At 38.1% G+C, this 17,103-nt stretch overlaps 1 pseudogene; it reads left to right on the top strand.

The window, feature by feature from the left end:
• Window positions 1–1,583: 1,583 nt before the first annotated feature.
• Window positions 1,584–2,429, top strand: LOC119523520 (annotated as a pseudogene).
• The last annotated feature ends 14,674 nt before the right edge of the window (window positions 2,430–17,103 follow it).

A 17,103-nucleotide genomic window follows, 5' to 3' on the forward strand; every position in this document is an offset into this window, starting at 1 on the left:
ATAGCAAGGAGGAGAACACATATTATCTGACTTCCAATCCAGTGTTTGTTCTACTACTACATTATATTATTTCCAGGAGGTATTTAATAACTAGGGTCCAAACTTCCACAGAAGCAATGTGGGCATCCTCTTATGCCATGACATTTTGGGAATTTTCAAAATCTTTTGGTAAAGACTAGAAGCTGAAGCCTCACCCCTACCACAGCAGGAAGCTTGGATATTTGCCAAACAACAATGGTGACCATGAAGAGCAAATGACCCAGATAATAATTTTTAAGAAGGCTGAATACTGAAGAAGAATCCAAATTCCAGAGAAGATTGGCTGCCTTTGAGAGATTTGGATCTAATGACTTCGTTAAGGTAGGTTTCTTTGATTGGGCAAGTTAGACTCAATGATATCTGTGGTAAACTTGGGAACCAAGAAGTCTGAGAAACATGCGCAGTTCATTAAGACATGTATTATGGCTTTTCAGGACTTACCACAGAATGCTATGGAAGATTGCAAGGATTTAAAGGGTGCAGGCTAGAGGACAAAGTGAGTGGAGCTAAAGGAATGGAAGGAAAAATGAGAACAATATGGAAGAAAGGAGAATAGAACAGAAGAAAGAGATGGAAAGGGAGGAGTTCAAGGAAAAGAGGCATGGATCCCACCTTAGTTTCCATAATCAGGTTGCAGACCAGATGAGTTCTTACTGCTGAGACAGATAAAGCAAAACCAGATTGGTAGATCCTGTGAAAATTATAGACAGGCTACACGATGCCAAAGACTGGATATATTGTAAAAGTACAGTTGCTGATGGACCAAGTTCAGATAACCAAGTCAAGAAACTGTATCTCTAAGTCTGAGCAACAGCAAACAAAAACAAAGTTGGAAGTGGCAAACCTAATATAAGAACCAATAAAGTTGAGCCAGAAGTCTTATGTCCTGATGGATTTGTAGTGCTCTGTGTTGGTGATGGAGCAAACCCCAATTAAGAAAGGGACTGTGCATTTGCAAACAATTGTATTCTCAACACCTAGCACAAAGCCTAGCACATAGTAGAGGTTCAATAAATATTTGTTGAATGAATGAATGATTAAACCTCCTTCTGAGCTTGGCAATCAGCATATAGACACAAAAACATGAATTGAGAGAAAATAAGATGAGAAGAAAATGGCAGATGAGAGTGAGGGTTGTGTTTGAGTATATGACTTGGGGGACTCAGGTGCCTAAAAGAGACTTGGTATAGTTTATTATTATACTGAAGGCAAACTTTGTGTTTTGTTTTGTATAAAATGAGATGATGTCTCTTCATGAGCATACTTTGTAGTTTGGAGTGTCAATGTCAACATGAATTATCATCATCGTGCACCTTGGTCATTCAAAATGTGTTTGTTCCTCCTAATAAATTTACTTGCGTGTAGGATATACAAAGATTGGATAAATATCCATGTATTTCTTCTCCTCCCCGTATGAAAAGGACTAATATGAAGTCATTTTTTGTTGGGCTTATGTCACTATTTGTATTAACTTTAAAAAGGTGTCTTGCTGCAGCCCAGGGTCAGGGTGGCAGCAGCAAGGGACCAAGTGGTAAGGCACCACCATGGGGGCCCAGTTGAGCACATTGGACCATGTAGTGCTCCTCCAAGCCTGCTCATGAAGCTGTTCTAGCCTTCTGCCCTGGCCATCACCCTCAAGACCTCAGGTATCAAGTACTTGCTGTGATGTGTTGATAAGGTCATCAGCCATGACGACTGGCAATTCACTTAACAGTACCATCCTGGGCCTTCCCATCAACTAGCACATCTACCTTTTCATGCAAATTGATGGTGACCTGGTCATCTGGTCCTACATGCCTGTCTCCAGCAATGACAACATGAGCTTCATGGAGTTGGTCATCAAAGTTTACTAAAGACACCCATCCCAAGTTTCCTATGGGAGGGAAGATGTCTCAGTACCTGGAAGGCATGAATATCAGAGATACCATTGATTCTGGGGCCTGAGTGGGCTGTTGGTCTACCAGGACAAAGGAAAGTTTACCATCTGTCCAGACAAGAACTCCAGCCCCATCATCAAGACAGTCAAGTCTGTCGGCATAATTGTGAGAGGAATGGGCATCTGTGTCATCTTGAAGGACCCAACTGACCACATAGTATGCCAACTTCTCTTCACCAACTAGACTGAGAAGGACATCTGCTGTGGCCTGAGTTAGAGGAACTGAGGAATGAGCATTCCCCTAGATTTAAGTTCTGGTACATAGTGGAAAAGTCTCCTGACACCTGGCACTACAGCCAGGGCTTTGTGAACTAGAAGATATGGAACCACCTTCCACCCTACAAGAGTAGGAGCCACTGGTTCTGATGGGTGGCCACCAGCACATGCTCTAGTAGGTCTGTCTGCCCAACCTTGCCTTATAGGCCACCCCAAGGAATTCTGCTTAACCTTCTGAAGGCCCGGGTACTGGCGATGCTTCCTCCCCCAGCCGCCCATGCACTCACCATGCCTGTCCACACCCAATCCTTCCCAGTTCCTTAACTTCCCCTTCCTCAGGTTTGCCTGCATCTCACATGAGGGACCCCACTGGGAACAGGGTTTGGGTTTAGGCGGACAACAGCCAGGCACCTTCGGGGTGGATTCCCTACTGGTCTTTGCCAGAGATACCTGGCCCTCTCCTCTCCTTGTGACCATTCTCTGTCCCCACACTACAGGATCAAGGAGGCTGTGGAACCATGCCTCCATCCCCCTCCCCCAGCAGCAGACCACAGTCTGAAGATGAATGTAAATATATGGCCACCCCAGCAACTATTCTGCTAACCCTTACCACCACTCCTCATTGCCAGCCTCAGGGCTCCAGGGGACCTGGGCTACAAAGAAACATGGGTGGGCCTCACCATTGACAGGAGAGGGGGTTCTGGGGGTGAGTGGCTGCCCCAAACTCACCCCACCCTCAGGGCCCAGACAGTCCCTTCCTGGCCAGCAGGAAACTTGGCTCTCCCTGAGGCTGGAGTGGAAAGAGGATGCAGGCCAAGGCTTCACAAGGTGAGCAGTTTGGACCTCCTAAGACCCGAGGCCCAGCATGTTCACCCAACACACCTACACTCGGGCAGCCTTGGGAGCTCCGAGCTATCAGCTTGGGCAGAGGCTGGTGGGCTGACTTGGAGCCCTGGGTGCTACCAGCCCTGATGGCAGATCAAACACTATGGTTATATTTTCCTATGTCTCAGACCCACCACCTCCTGCAGTCTCCCAGTGCAGGGAGATTTTGAGCAGTGCCTCTTGTCTAAGACATAGAAATACTCAGCGGTCTCTCATTGCTGCCTTTAGATCACAGCTGTTGTAGCCTCTTGCATATCAGCTTTTTCGAAGTCACTTTTTATCAGGAAAAATTGAAGTAAATTTGCTAATTTTAAAAATAAAGGAGTCCTTAATGCCCTTATGATCAAAGGGTACAATCAGAGTCTCCGAGTTACCAAGCCAAAGTATTTATTGGCCATGAAAATTCAAAACACCCATGGAGTGTTCATAAAAGAGTCCCCTCTCCAATTGATTATTTCTTTGTGTTTTCATGGCAAATTGCAGGTTGACCTCAATTTCTACTTCAATTTAGGTTCATAGGAGTCACTTAATTGATCTGTAGTGAACAAATGAATGAATGCTTAAACACAAAGTTAATTATCTTATTTAATAAAGGAGATGTCTAACTAGTACCCATTAAAGAAAGAAAACAGTATCATAACCTTCCTACCCCTAGTCAACTTCTTATAACCTCAACTGCTGTGTCATGATGTCCTTGGCATTTAGCAGAATGGACTATTTGAAAACGAATCATTATATGGCATTGTGTTTTTTTTCATTTTATTATGGTAACATATATAAAACATAAAACTTGTCATTTTGACCATTTTTAAGTTTACAATTCAGTGGTATTAATTATAATCACAGTGTTGCACATCACCACATCTGTTAACCAAAATGTTTTCATCACCCAAAACAGAAACTGTGGTCCTATTAAGCAATAATTCCCCTCCCATCTAGCCCCAGCCCCTGATAACCTCTAATCTACTTTCTGTGTCTGAATTTACTTATTCTATATATTTCATATAAGTGGAATCACAGTGTTCATCCTTTTGTGTCTGGCTTATTTCATTCAGCATAGGTTCATCCATGTTGTAGCATTTATCAAAAGTTCATTCCCTTTTGAGTAACAGTATTCTAAATATTATGGAACAATAATATTCTAGAATAATATATTATTCCATTGCACTATATGATAACATATTGTTCCAATGAACAATATGTTATATATATTAATGTATTGCATTATATTATGTTAGTCCAATGAATAATATTCCATAGTATTTTGTTTATCCATTCATCTTTTGATGGACACTTGGGTTGTTTCCAGCTTTCAGCTTTTGTGAATAATGCTGCTATGAACATTAGTGCACAAGCAATTGTTTTGAGTCCTTGTTTTCAGTTCTGTGGGGCATATATCTCAGAGGAATTGCTACATCCTATGGTAATTCTATGTCTTTAACTATTCCGGCACTTTTTGTTTTTGTTTTTCAACTAAATCCAGTTTTATTGAGATATATTCACATACCATATAGTCATCCATGGTGTACAATCAACTGTTCACAATACCATCATATAGTTATGTATTCATCTCCTCAATCTATTTTTGAACATTTTCCTTACACCAGAAAGAATCAGAATATGAATAATAAATAAAAGTAAAACAGAACACCCAAATCATCCCTCCAATTCCACCCTATTTTTCATTTACTTTTTGCCCCCATTTTTCTACTCATCCATCCATACACTGGATAAAGGGAGTGTGATCCACAAGGTTATCACAATCACACTGTCACCCCTTGTAAGTCACATTGTTATACACTCGTCTTCAAGAGTCAAGGCTACTGGGTTGGAGTTTGATAATTTCAGGTATTTACTTCCAGCTATTCCAATACTTTAAAACCTAAAGAGGGTTACCTATATAGTGTGTAAGAATGTCCACCAGAGTGACCTCTTGACTCCATTTGTAATCGCTCAGCCACCGAAGCTTCACTTCGTTTCATTTCACATCCCCCTTTTGGTCAAGAAGATGTTCTCCATCCCATGATGTCAGGTCCAGATTCATCTCCAGGAGTCATATCCTGCATTGCCAGGGAGATTTACACCCCTGGGAGTCAGGTCCCACATGGGGGGGGGGGCAGTGAGTCCACCTGCCAAGGTGGTTTAGCTGGAGAGAGAGAGAGGGCCACATCTGAGCAACACAGAGACACTCAGGGGGAGACTCTTCAGCACAATTATAAGCAGGTTTAGCCTCTCCTTTGCAGTAATGAGCTTCATAAGGGCAAGTCCCAAGATAGAGGGCTCAGCATATCAAACCGCCAGTCCTCAGTGTTTGTGGGAACATCAGCAACAATCCAGGTGAGGAAGTCCAACACTTCTGCATTTCCTCCCAGCTCCTCATGGGGGACCTGCATATATATTTTTATTCTCCACCCAAATTACTTTGGGATCTGTTGCTATTTCACTCTAACTTATACAAACCTACCATATCTCACTTCCTATTCAAAGTTCCATGTAATTGTGGTGTTTGAACAAACTGTAGAAGTTATATTGGTCTCACATGGAAGTTGAAGTTTTAACACACAGTCAGTTTCAACCTTTACCCTTTGGCCCTATTTGCCCTAGTTTTGACCAGGTCTGCTTCATTCATATTTCTAATTGAAGTCTGAGCTTACAGCATTGATTTTTAAAATCCAAATTCCTGCTGCTTGTGTTACTGGTCCTTAACACATTAACCTAGTGTCTGTCTGGGTTTGATGTCTCTTTCCCTTACTTACTTGCTATTAACTTTTTGCAAGTTACTTAAACTTTAATGTCTTTATTTATTCTTCTGTAAATTTATGATAATAGTGTTCAATCTATAAAGTTATTATGAAGTAAATACTATATTAAATGTAATCGTTTTATAATAGTGTTTAGCACATAGAAAGTGCTCAGTGCAGAGCCCCCTTGAGGAGCTGGTGGAGAATGCAGGGGTATTGGGCTTCCCCACCTCGATGGTCACTGATGTGCTCACAGACATAGGGGACTGGTGGTTTGATGGGCTGAGCCCTCTACAAACAAGACTTGCCCTTGGGAAGACTGCTGCTGCAAAGGAGAGGCTAGGCCTCCCTATAATTGTGCCTAAGAGCCTCCTCCCACATGCCTCTGTTGCTCAGATGTGGCCCTCTCTCTCTAGCTAAGCCAACTTGGCAGATGAAATCACTGTCCTCCCCCCTACGTGGGATCTGACAACCATGGGAGTGAATCTCCCTGGCAATGTGGAATATGACTCCCGGGGAGGAATCTAGACCTGGCATCATGGGATGGAGAACATATTCTTGACCAAAAGGGGGATGTGAAAGGAAATGAAATAAGCTTCAGTGGCAGAGAGATTCCAAAAGGAGCCGAGAGGTCACTCGGGTGGGCACTCTTATGCACAATATAGACAACTCTTTTTAGGTTCTAATGAATTGGAATAGCTAGCAGTAAATACCTGAAACTATCAAACTACAACCCAGAACTCATGAATCTTGAAGACGACTGTTTAAAAATGTAGCTTATGAGGGTGACAATGTGATTGGGAAAGCCATATGGACCATACTCCCCTTTGGCTAGTTTATGGATGGATGAGTAGAAAAATGGAGGAAAAAAAAAAGGCACCCAGTGTTCTTTTTTACTTTAATAGTTCTTTTTCACTTTAATTTTTATTCTTATTATTTTTGTGTATCTGGTAATGAAAATGTCAAAAATTAATTTTGGTGATGAATGAACAACTATATAATGGTACTGTAAACAAATGAATGTATGCTTTATTTTGTATGACTGCATGGTATGTGAATATGTCGCAATAAAAATGAATTAAAAAAAAGAAAGTGCTCAGTAAATGTTACCTATTATTTTTATTTTTAAATTTTTATTAGCACATAAGTGGGAGTCTAGAAGAAGAGCTGCTGGTTTGTTGGGAAAGATAGTGGGTCTGTTTTTGGCAGATTGAGTTTAATATGCTGGCAATTGTTAAATTCTTTACATCAATCTCTTTGAAACCTGCGATGGTCACTTAGGAGATTAATTGAAATGTGGAGAAAGACTGAAGAGAAAGCTATACAGAGGTGAGACCTAAAGCTAAAAGAGAAACAAAAACACCCTGTGAGAGAATGTAGAAAGTGAAACAGGCCTTAACCTTGAAGAAAATCCACATTTATGGAGTCATAGGAGAAGAAACTAATAAATCCAAAAGAGAAGGGGTAGGAGAAGTAGACCTGGAATACTTCCACAAAACTCATGGGAGAAAATAGGTTTTAGAAGGGGTAGCTGGCAATTTCAAATATTTCTGCAAAGAAATCAAGGATGATTAGGTTGGGAAATTTATCCATTTGTTAAAAGATTGCTTTTTTATCTTTCCTTAATAGAGAAGTTGTGGGATTACAGGACAATCATGCATAAAATACAGGATTCCCATAAACCACCCTATTATTAACACCTTGCATGTGTTTGGAACATTTGTTACAATTGATGATAGCACATTTTCATTATTGTAACATTAATTACAGTTCATGGTTTAATTTAGGATTCACTATGTAGTGCAGTTCCATGAATATTTTTTTAAAAATTTTATTCTGTTACCATATATATGATCCAACATTTCCTCTTTTAATCACATTCAGGTATGTGTTTCAGTGCTGTTAATTACATTCTCAATGCTGTGCTAACATCACCACCCTCCATTACCAAAACATTTCCATCATTCCAAATAAGAGCCATGTACATCTGAAGCCCTAACTTTCCATTCCCTATCCCCACCCTGTACTGGTAACATATATTTTAGATTCTGAATCTATGAGTTTTCATATTATAATTATTTCATGTCAGTGAGACTGTACAATATTTGTCCTTTTGTGTCTGGTGTATTTCACTCAACATGATGTCTTCAAGGTTCATTCATATTGTTGCATGTATCAAGACTTCATTCCTTTTTATGGCTGAATAATATTCCATTATATATATTTATATTGTATTTACATATGTATATTATATGTAATAAATGATGTTATCAATCCATTCATTGGTTTATGGACACTTGGGTTGTTGTCATCTTTTGTCAATTGTGAATAATGCCGCTATGAATATCAATGTGCAAATATCTGTTCTCAACCCTGCTTTCAAATCTTTTGGGTGTATATCTAGTAGTAGGATTGCCAAGTCATATGGTAATTCTATACTTAGCTTTCTGAGGAACCACCAAACTGTCTTCCATAGCAGCTGCACCATTTTACAAGCCCATCAGCAAAGAATGAGTGTTCTTACTCCTCTGCATCCTCTCCAACACTTGTTATTTTCCATTTTTAAAATAGCAGCCATTCTAGTGGGTTTGAAATGGTATATCATTGTGGTTTTGATTTACATTTTCCTGGTGGTCAAAGATGTTGAGCATCTTTTCATGTGCTTTCTGGCCACTTATATATCTTCTTTGGAGAGATATCTATTGAAAACTTCTGCTCATTTGTTAATAGGATTTTTGTATTTTTGTTTTAAGTTGAAGGATTTATTTATGTATTCTGAATATTAAACCTTTATCAGATATGTGGTTTCCAAATATTTTCTCCCATTGTGTAGGTTGCCATATTACTTTCATGATAAAGCCTTTGAAGCACAAATGATTTTAATTTTGATAAGGTCTCATTTGTCTATCTTTCTTTTGTTGCTTATGCTTTAGGTGTAAAGTTTAAGAAACCATTGGCTAACGCAAGGTTTCCAAAGATGTTTCCTTACATTTTTTTTCTAGGAATTTGAACGTTCTGGCTCTTATATTTAGGTATTTGATCCATTTTGCATTGAGTTTTGTATAAGGTGTGAGGCACTATTCCTCCTTTTTTTTTTTTTTTTTTTTTTTTTTGTAAATAGAGATCCAGTTTTGCCAGCACTACTTGTTGAAGAGACTATTTTTTCCTGAGTGGACTTTGCCCATTTGTCAAAAATCAGTTGACCATAAATGTGAGGGTTGATTTCTGAGCTCTCAATTCGATTACATTGGTCTATATGTCTGTCCTGTGCTAGTACCATGAAGCTTTCATTCTGTGGCTTTGTAATAATTTTCACGATCAAGAACTGTGAGTCCTCCAACTTCATTGTTCATTTTCAATAAGGGTTAAGCGATTCTGGGCCCCTTACTCTTCCATATAAATTTAATGATTGACTTTTCCATTTCTGCAAAGAAGGTTTTTGGAATTTTAATTAGAACTGTGTTGAGTTTATAAATTGCTTTGGGTAAGATTGATATCTTAATGGTATTTAGTCTTCCAAGCCATGAATGTGGAATGTACTTCCATGTATTTAGGTCTTCTTGAGTACTTTCAGCAATATTTTGTAGTTTTCTGTGCACAAGTCTTTTACATCCTTGGTTATATTTATTTCTAGATATTTGATTCTTTTAGTTGCTATTGTGAATGGAATTTTCTTCTTGATTTCTTCTTCTCATTGTTCACTGCTTGTGTATAAGAACACTACTGATTTGTGGGTGTTTATCTTGCACCCTGCCACTTTGCTGAATTCATTTATTAGCTCTAGGTGTTTTGTTGTGGATTTTTTAGGATTTTCTGTATAGAGGATCATGTCATCTGCAAATAGGTAAAGTTTTACTTCTTTTCCAATTTGGGTGCTTTTATTTATTTATTTTTTTCTTGCCTAATTAATCTGGCAAGAACTTCCACTGCAATATTGAATGACAGTAGTGAAAGGGGACATTTTTTTCTTGTTCCTGATCTTAGAGGAAAAGTTCTCAGTCTTTCACCATTAAGTAGGATGTTATCTGTGGGCTTTTCATATATGCCCCTTATTGTTTTGAGGAAGTTTTTCTCTATTTCAAGTGTGCTAAGTGTTTTTATAAAGAAGGGGTGCTGGAGTTTGTTGAATGCCTTTTTCTACGTCAATTGAGATGATCATGTGGCTTTATTCCTTCATTGTGTTAATGCAGTATATTACATTAATTGAATTTCTTATGTTGTAACAATCTTGTTTACCTGGGATAAATCTCTCTTGCTTATGGTGTATAATTCTTTTAAAACGCTGTTGGATTAGGTTTTCTGTTCTTCTTGGAATGCTTGGTAGAATTCACTTGTGAAGTCATCTCGTCCTAATTTATTGGCGTGCTATTGTTCACAGTATCCTCTTATCATCCATTTTATTTCTATGGAGTTGATAGTAATGTCTGCTTTTCATTTTTGATTTTTAATAGTTGTTATCCTCTCTCTTTTTTTCTATGTCAGCCTAGCTAAAGGTTTGAGAATTATTGATCTTTTCAAAGAACCAACTTTTAGTATTGTTATTTCTCTGCATTGCTTTTTGTTGTTTTCTATTTCATTTACCTCTGTTCTAATCTTTGTTATTTCATTCCTTCTGCTAGCTTTGGGTTTAGTTTGCTCTTCTTTTTCTAGTTCTTCCAGTTTTGAGCTTTAGTCTCTGATTAGAATTCTTTCTTCTTTTTCAATCTAAGCATTTAGAAGTATAAATTTCCCTCACAGCACTGCCTTTAGCTACATTCCATAAGTTTTGGAAGGTTGTCTTTTTGTTTTCATCTGCCTCAAGATATTTCCTAATTTCACTTCTGATTTCCTCTTTAACCATTTGGTTTTTTAAGAGTATTTGTTCAACTTGCACATAATTGTGAATTTTCCATTTGTCCCTCTGTTATTGATTGCTATCTTCACTCCATTTTGGTCAGAGTATATACATTGTATAATTTCAATATTTTGAATTTATTAAGACTTGTGACTTAACATATGGTCAATCCTGGAGAATGATTCATATGCACTCAAGAAGAATGTGTATTCAGTTTTTATTGGGTGAAGTGTTCTATATATGTCTATTATGTTTCATTGGTTTAGAGTGTCGTTCAAGCCTTGTATTTCCTTATTGATCCATTATTGAAAGTGGTGTATTAAAGTCTCCTACTCCTTTTTTTAAATGCAATTTTATTGAGATATGCTCACACACCATGTAATCCATCCAAAGTATACAATTAATGGCTCACAGTGTCATCATATAGTTGTGCATTCATAGCCACAGTCAGTTTTAGAGCATTGTCATTACTCCAAAATAACAAAAAAATTAGAATAAAAAAGAACACCTAAACCATTCCATACTCCTTATCCCTCTTACTATTTATATTTTTTTGACATTATTTTGTTATTCATCTGCCCATATACTGGGTAAAGGGAGTGTCAGTCACCAGGTTTTCATTAATACATAGTCACACGATAAAAGCTATACAGTTACACAATTGTCATCAAGAATAAAGTCTACTAGATTATCATTCAGCAGATTCAGGTATTTCCTTCTAGCTATTCTAATACACTAGAAACTAAAAAGGAATACCTGTATAATGAGTAAGGATAACCTCCAGAATGACTTCTTGATATTATTTGTGATCTCTCAGCTACTGAAACTTTATTTTGTTTCATTTCTTTTCCCCCTTTTGGTCAAGAAGGCTTTCTCAATCCCACAATGCCAAGGCCAGCTCATCCCTAGGAGTCCTGTCCCTCATTGCCAGGGAGTAAAGTCTCCTGGTCTTAATGTGAAGCTGTCAATTTCTCTCTTCAGATCTGTCAATATTTGCTTCATATATATTGGGCTCTGCTTTTAGGTACGTATATATTCATAATTGTTACACCTTCTTGTTGAATTGTCACCTTTATCAATATATAATTACTGTCTTTTCCCCATAACTGTGTTTGACTTAAAGTGCATTTTATATGGTATTAGTATAACAAACATAGCTGTCTTTTGGTAACTACATGCATGACATATTTTTTCCCATCCTTTCACTTTCAAGCTACTTGTATTTTTGAATTTAGGGTGAACCTCTTTTAAACAGCATATAGTTGGGTCATGCTTTTTATCCATTCTGCCAATCTCTGCCTTTTGACTAGAGAGTTTAATCCATTTACACTTAATGTCACTACTCATAATTCAGGACTTTCTTCTGCTGCTTTGATATTTAGCCTTTTTTTTTTTCTAACTTTTTTTGTAACTTATTTTATCCCACAATTCTTCCATTAATGTCTACTTTTATCTTTCTTTGATTTTTTGCATTATAATATACTGAGTGTCTTCTCTTCTTTGGGGATGTGTTTTTCATCTATTTTCCTTGTGGTCACCATGGCATTAAAGTTGAACATCCTAAATATAAAACAATCATACTTAGTTTGATACCAACTTAACTTCAATAGTGTACACATTTACTTTAACTTTATCCCTGCCTCCCCTTTTTGAACTTATTACTGCTTACATATTTGTACATTGTATGTCTAAAACCATAGATTTGTTGTTACTTTTTATGCACTTGCATTTTAGCACCTGTAAGAAGTAGAGAGTGTAGTTGTACACCAATAGTATGCTACAATAATGCTGGCATTTATAATTAACTGAATGATTACCTTACCACAGTTCTTTATTTCTTTATATTGCTTTGAACCCCTGTCTAGTGTCCTTTCCTTTCAGTATGAAGAACTTCCTTTAGCATTGTTTTTAGGGTAGGTCTAGTGGTGAAGAACTCCCTCAGCTTTTTTTTTTCTCTGAGAATGTCTTCATCTCCCCCTCAGTTTTGAAAGGATCTCTTGCCAGATATAAAATTCCTGGTTGGCAGTTGTTTTCTTTCAGCACTTTAATAAGTATTTCAACCCACTGCCTTCTTGCCTCCATGATTTCTGATGAGAAATTTGCACTCAGTCTAATTGGGACTCCCTTTGACATTATATGATGGTTTTCTCTTGGAGCTTTCACAACTCTCTTTGTCCTTAGTATTCAATAGTGTGATCAATATATGATGTGGTGTGTTTTTCTTAATGTTTACCCTGTTTGGTAATTTTTGGACTTCTGTGATGTGAATATTCACATCTTTTGCTAAGTTTGGGAATTTCTATGTTATTATTTCTTTGACTATTCCTTTTGCCCTTTCTTCTCCTTCTAAGACTCCCATAATGTGCATATTGGTATGCTTGATGGTGTCTCAGAGGTGTTTTAGGCTATTTTCTCTTTTTATAATTCTTTTTTTCTTTCTGCTCCTCAGGTGGACCCATTTCAAGTGCCTTGTCTTCAAGTTCACTGATTCTTTCTTATTCCAGGTCCAATAAATTCTCAATATTCTCCTGGGAAATTTTCATTTTGGTTCTTGTGGTTTTCAACTATAGGAGTTCTGTTTGCTTCCTTTCTAAAATTTTTATCTCTTTACTAAGATTCCCATATCATTCATTCATTGTTTTCCTGATATCCTTTAGTTCTTACTCTGTATTTTCCTTCATCCCTTTGAACATTTTAAGATCATTTTTTAAAGGCTTTGTTCTATATGTCCACATCCTGACTGTCTTCACTAGAGTTTTCTGGATTTTTTATCCTCTTTCTTTGGATGGACCATAATTTACAGTTTTTTTTTTGTCTTATACTGTTGCTGCACACTGTATATTTAAATATTTTAAAATGTTACTTCTGCGATTTATTCCTTGTGATGTCTATTTCTTGTTTTTGTAACCAGGTGGTAATAAGACATGGATTTTCTTGAGCTTCAGCTGTCCTACTAGGTATGTCTGCCCATGGTCAATGCAGTATGCAGGGTTTTCCTGTCTTTCTGGGCCTGTGTCTTGTCCTGGTGTTTTAGTTTCCTAGATTGCTCAAAGCAGACAACATGGAATTGGTTGGCTTAAACAATGGAAATTTATTAGCTTATAGTTTCAGGCTATGAGAAAGTCCAAATAAAGTCATCATCAAGGTAGTGCTTTTTTCCCAAAGACTGGCTGCCAATGATCTTTGGGACCTCTGCCACATGGCAAGGTACGTGGTGTCATCTGCTGGTCTCTCCCTTCTCTTCCAGGTTTCATTGCTTTCAGCTTCTTGCTTCCATAGCTCACTTTCTCTCTCTCTCTCTCCCTTTCCCTCTCCCTCTCTCCCTCTCTCTCTATCTCTCTCACTCTCTATTCATACCATCTATAAAGACTCTAGTAAAAGGATTATGACCTACCCTGTGTTATGCCTTAACTGAAGTAACCACATCAAATTCTCCTACTTACAGTAGTTTTACACCCACAGGAATGGATTAGCTTTAAGAACATGATTTTCTTGGGTATATACAGTTCCAAACCACCACACCAGGGCTTTTGCTTGTTAGTTGTTTTGAAGTTCCCCTGTTTATAGGAGTTTGGCTGTCCCTTCTGTTTCCCAGGAGACAGCTATTTTTCCCTGGTATTTGAAGCTATGAAGCTTTTGACCCAGATTATCCAGCTCTATAGTTTTTTATACTCCTTTTTTTTTTTTTTTTTGCCTCAAGCTGCTTTTGCAGCCCAAAAAGAGCCACAGACCCACAAAGTGGGCACAGACCAGCTCAAAAGTACCCTGGGGAGGGGATCAGGATGGGTGCCAAGAGCTTTTCCATGACTCTCCAAAGCTGAGCTTTCTTGGCCTGCCCAACAAATGCAGACCTTCAACTTTCTGTACCCTACAGTCTTGAGAAAGCATAGCATCTTTAATCTCCACCACAGAGCTTGTCCAGGGCAGGTTGAAATAATGACCACCACTGCCTTTGGGGGGTTGAAACAATAGCTGCCTCCAGAGCTGAGCCCCCCCCACCAGTGATCTGAAGTCACTAATCAAAAGCTGTGATCTGTGGTTCACCGTGCCCACCTCTGTTCTTGAAGAAGAGGATATTTACACATCCCTTTCTGTCACTAGTGTACTAGCCACTGGCTGGACCCCTTGGTGGTCAGTTCAAAGATGGGGCGGATGTGTGCCTTTAGCCACTGAGCAGAGAAATAAATTTACTATTCTTTACCATAATTTCTCAGCCTCTTCCTCTTGCTCTTCCTAGTGCTCCCTACTGCACCATCTTCCCACAGTCCTCTCAAGACTGCTTCTTGAGGGCAAGGATTGAATTTTATTATTGTTTACTTTTGTATTCCCAGCATAGTGTCTGATTCATGGTAGGTGGTCAGTGTATGTTTGTTAAATGAATGAATGAAAAGGGCATTGGAAGGAGGAATTTTCATGGAGTTTTAGTGACTGAAATCAGATTGCAAAAGTTAAAGAAGAAATGGATGGTGAGAAGATAGGAAACCCTGGTTGAGAAAATAGTTATATAAGAGGTGGGAGAATTAGGATGGTAGCTGAAGAAAGTAACCAGGCAGATAAAAATTTCTTTTAAAAAATAATTTGGGGTGAGGGTGCAACTGGGCATATTTTTACTTAGAGATAAGGGAGAAGTAGAAAGGGAGAGATTGAAGATACCCCGAGAGAAGGGGTGAATGGTAGAACAAGGATGGATGGAGAAATAGGATGGGAAGAAGAGACTACAATAGATCACCTCTTCTGAGAGGGAGGAAGAGAGGATGGATGGCAATATAAAAATTTTGTGATTTGGAAAAAAAGGTGTGGTGTAGCTGAGGTTTGGAGATAGAAAAGAAGGGCACGAGAGAACTCACTCAATTCTGGTGGTCTTAGTCTTCTTGGTGTCTGGAGAGAATGAGAGCATTGCCATGGGTGGGGCTGGTGATTTGAACAAGAAAGATTGGGAACAACATCTCTACAGATGCTATACCTGTGATCTATGGAGTGGAGGAATAGACCAACTGATGGCTTCTTGGGTCTTGAAATTACATCTTAAGAATATTTTGTATACTTTAGTAAGTTTTTTAAAGTCAGTAATATCAACATTGGAGGAAGTATAAATAAGTCATTAAAGAACCAAGCAAAACTTTTAAAAATGGTGTAAAATCATGTAGAATTTAAGAATGTTATTTATCATCAGCAGTTGCTTTTGCAGATCTTAATTTTATTTCTTTGTAATCTCTAAACTTCAAGGTAATAACATTTTAAATCTAAGAGAGGAAATGGATAGTGTTTTCATGAAAATAATTCCAATGTATAAATTGCTGTATATAGATACACACCTTGCAAATGTCAATATCACATTTGTAGACCTTTAGATTTGAGATTTTGAATTTAATCAGCCTTTGTTAAATATTTCCCACTTGTAAATTTTTGCTTATTCTTGGTTTTAAATTATCTTGCTTCATCATTTGCTTTTCAGAAGAGGATGATTTACTATATGTCTTCATGAGAGCCTTAATACTGGTAACTGCCCTTTTGATTAAGGCAATATTTAGCAGTGCTGTTTCACTGAACATTTTTCTAGGCCATTAGAAACATCAAATTGAATTCAGTCAAGAGTTTTACCGTATGCTCCACATGAAAGGTGATCCTACAGTATATTATCTAAGAAATCCTCAAGCAATATTGAGTCAGATGGTGCCACTCTGGGTTGTAAGCACTGAGAGCTGTTAGTTAGGATTTTGATACCTAAATCTCTGAACTAATGTTGAAATGTCTTTATTGCTTATACAATTGTATCCAATATATTGATCTCAAGTGAAGTTGGTAGAATGGGAGACATTGAAATGGCATATGTTTTCAACCTGGAAATGTTCAAGAGCACTGCATGTGTCTGCCCAGCATTTAAACAATCTATTACAAGATAAGCATAATCTCTTGACACACTTGAGTTCATTTAGTATGCAAAGAAATAAAACTAATTTAGCACCAGAGTGCCACCCCTACTTTCCCACCTTCCAATTCCTCCACACACATTATATAAGACACTGCCTTGCTGGTTGGAAGAAGAAAATTTAGCAGCTCCTGATGGGCACAAGCTGAAAATTTCCATTAAGCCAACAATTTAGATTTTAGATGTCATTTAGGCCCAAATGGGGGTATAGGCTGATGAAGCAATAAGTGGTTAATCTCAGTCTGGATTAGGCTGATAAAGAGAGGGTGCTGGGTATCAGCAAAGGTTCCATTCCCTGCTAGGGACAGGGTGGGTATCTTGTGCTTTAGGCTGTGCCTCTGATTTCCCTTGTTCCTGACCCTTAAATTGCAATCTTATTCTGACTTCCTGCGTCCCTGACGCCTTTACTTCTAGGAAACCAAAACTCTATATCCTAATCTCCATTTTAAAAGCTGTGACCTGATGGTGTAATTTGCTCCCCTCTCCCACCTGCCTTCTTTTTTTTTTCCTGATAATTTCAATT

The sequence above is a fragment of the Choloepus didactylus genome, chromosome X (genome assembly GCF_015220235.1).
Source record: "Choloepus didactylus isolate mChoDid1 chromosome X, mChoDid1.pri, whole genome shotgun sequence".
NCBI classification, from domain to species: domain Eukaryota; kingdom Metazoa; phylum Chordata; class Mammalia; order Pilosa; family Megalonychidae; genus Choloepus; species Choloepus didactylus.